This window comes from Pinus tabuliformis, chromosome 5_2 (assembly GCF_031772625.1).
Source record: "Pinus tabuliformis cultivar Carrire ecotype Pingquan chromosome 5_2, CPIR1, whole genome shotgun sequence".
NCBI classification, from domain to species: domain Eukaryota; kingdom Viridiplantae; phylum Streptophyta; class Pinopsida; order Pinales; family Pinaceae; genus Pinus; species Pinus tabuliformis.
Window position 1 is genome coordinate 810,586,764 of NC_142306.1, and position 3,440 is coordinate 810,590,203.

Sequence of the window (3,440 nt, forward strand, 5' to 3'; positions counted from 1 at the left end):
GGTGGATTTTCCTGAAGATTGCTTGATGAAGATATTTTTGGCCACTCTGGAAGGTGCAGCTCAATGCTGGTATGAAAGTTTGCCGCCTGCTTGTATTTATTGTTTAAAGGATTTTCATGCTATGTTCATTGAAAGATATAAGGACTCTTATCCATCATTGAATTTAGTTCAAGACTGTTGCAAGCATGCCTATAGTTTTATTGAAAGCCTTGAGAAGTTTTATGAAGATGATAATTTCATGGATGAAGAGATCATGGAAGCCCTGTTTGAAAAGCCGTTTCAGCAGCACATAGAAATCTTAGAGGATACTTGTCAAGATCAGCAGATTGAAGATGGTCATATGGCTGTAATTGAGGAAAGAGAAGAGCTTGTTTCAGATTTGTCCACAAAAGAAAACCAGGTTGCAGAATGTGATAATGTTAGGACAACTATTTCAGGTCTAGATTCAGATTGTGATGACCAAGCATACCTTGTGCCGAAACTTGAAAAGGAGAGTTTTGTTGTTTAGAGCATAGACAAAGTTCTTGATCCAAATGTCCTTATGCCATTAGAACAGAGCCTGCATGAGGAGGTCATTCAGCCTGCTCATGAACAACAAGATGAGATCTTTGTTCAAGTAAGTGAAAACTCTTCTTTCAATCATAATTTGGATAGTTTGAATGCCATGTCATATGAAGATGATCAACAATGTTTCCAAGTTTCAGAAGATCAGGACTGTCATTCAGATTTTTCATGTTTTGAAATGTTATTTCAAGAAGACAAGACTTGTTTGAGCAAAGGGAAACATAAAGTCTTATCTCCTTTGTCTGAAGAGGAGATAGATCAGCTTTTGAAAGGTCATGCTACAACCCAAGCTAAAGCAAATCGGCAATGTGCACATGGTCACGAAAGTGTCGGTGAAACTTCTTCCTCTTTTGAAAATGATGATAGTCTTGTAAGTAGTTTTATAGATCAGCAAACAAATAATATTTTCTTTCATGAAGATGATGAGGCTGTCATGTTTGATGATCTTGAGGATTGTTTTCTGTTTAAGAATGACCTAGACCATGAAATTGAGGAATATAAGTTTGAGAGAGAAAATATGTCAAAATTTTTCACGGTCAAGGAATTTACAACCAACACTCATATGGCAGAAGCTTATACTTCTCTGTGCTTTCCTATCAATCAGCAACCCACTGTTCTTTCAGATCAGAATGAAGCGAGTACTTATATTTTTGCAGCTGGATCTCCAAACAAGGTAGTGCTTCAGGATTATCAAGATCCCTTTGGCATTCTTCTGCAAGCATTAGAAAAGATAAATGTTGCCTGGTTCATTATCATAAGCTTTGGTTTCAGTGGTTATTTTGAGTTGCCTACAGGTTCATCGTTTCGCCTGCTCGAGATAAGCGAGAGCAGAAATTTGGTATGTAGCCATCTGCTGGATTGGTTACATTGGAAAGCTCATTATACATGATTGTACATATTTCATTAGTATGCAGGTGGTTTTCATCATGATTCCAAGTCTTGATGGATTGTTGCCGTTTTTCCAAAAGCTTTGTAAAGTTTTGTTTTAAGTCGGTCATGAGTCATTTGTGTTTGGTCTGTTGAGTGAGTTTTTCAAGTTATTTCAGTTTGCCATCGAGTCAGTTTGAGTCAAGTTCCGGTTAAGTTTCAGTCAGTTTTCAGTCAATAAATGTGTCAAAGTTTTGTGTCAAAGGTGTAAATAATGACTCCATTGCCCAATGATTGTAAAGCACTGGTCTGCTCTCCCAGAGGTCTGAGGTTCTTGGCACCTCCAAGGAGCTACCATCCCCATTGGAGCCAATGTTAGTGTCAGTCTTCCCAGCCTTCCTCCAGTGATCAAATATGCTCTTACAAAGTGGTCTCAGAGTTTCCAAGTCAAATTTTGTCATTTCAAAGAGTTTTCAAGAAAAATTTGGTCACTAGGCATTAGGTCTAGGGTTTGCCTTAACTCCTTCTAAAGTTGTCAAAATGTTGGTCCATGTCACCATTTAGCTGAGTCTATCATCATTCATAGGGTTTTCATTGTCATGTCAGTGTCTAATGAGTCATTTTACATCTTGTTCATGCTTCAGTTGTGCTTTGGCAAGGTCATTTCCCTCTCCTAGGGTTTTGAAAGCCAATTTCTCTTGGACGGTCAAATCATCGGCAAAACTTGTTTCCTGTTGTTCATACACCTTCCCCTATCCTTAAAGTACCTTATCAAACACTTCCCATCCCTTAGATCTGCCAAATTCCTCATTTTTGCACAAACCCTAGTTTCTAGCTACAAACTGACAATTTTCTAGGTTGGGCCTGTGTTTTGCCCTTTTGGACCCCTTCCCCTCACTCAATCTCTGAGATTCCACTTTCCCCTGCTTCCTAACATCCCTCCCTACTTCCAAAAATTTCCCCAAGAATTTATAAGCCCCCTATCCCCTTCATTTCGCTCCATTTCGACAAAATTCCTTGTTTCACACATCGGGACAAGTCGCACTCAAATGATGTTCCAGAGCAATAAAAGATGAATTTTGGAAAACTGAGAGAAGTTTTTGTCTACAACATGCCAAAGAAGAAAAACCTCCTTCACTTTTTGCACAGGTGTCATGGTTTTAGAGAAATGTCAAAATTACAATCGCCGGATCCAAGGCGGTTGGCCAAGGCACAAAAAAGGAGAAAGAGGCCCGATCCCCTCCATATCTTGGCTGAGGCCTCACTGAAGGATCAAGGCACTCAATAGCCTAGCCACAGCTCAAATCCCAAAATTTTTTGAGAATTTTGGGTAATTTTGGCATTTTTTGGTAATTTACAGGTTTTGGCTCCTCAGCGGGTCTCACCCCCGCTGAGACCCTTTGTCATGGCAGCTCCTTTTTGCAAAAACTCAGCATTTCTAGATTTGTCATGCAAAGTTACATATGCCTATGGATGGACTTGAGTTTTTATGGAGTTTTGGGCCTCCAAAAGGTCAAAATACATGCAAAATTTGACTTTCTGCCCCTTTTTTGAGTTGCAGAAACCAGTCTTGGGAGAATTAAGTTTTGACAGGGCAAATGACCTCCAAATTCAAAAATTCCAGTTGGGTTGGAAATTAGACTCACAGACCTTTCCAACGAGCTATCCTGCACCCAATTCTGACACCTGCAAGTGCCTCAAACAGAGCTCCCAATGTGCGCGACCCGTCAGGCAGATGTGCGCGACCCGTCAGGCAAACTTTGCCAGATTTCACTGTAACAGCTCAGAAAAGCACAGTTTGACTCGGTTTGACTTTTTGAGGTAAATGATGGTCTTCTTTGATGTAATTGTGACACTTTTTAGATACTTTTACTCTTGTTTAACACTTCTAGAAGATTCATTTATGTAAATGGTAAAAATTGAATGTATGGACTGGTTTCCAAGTTTATAGAGGCAAGTTGTTTTGACTGCCTATTTTCTAGTGTCTAGTTTAGAAGTTGTTGAAACAA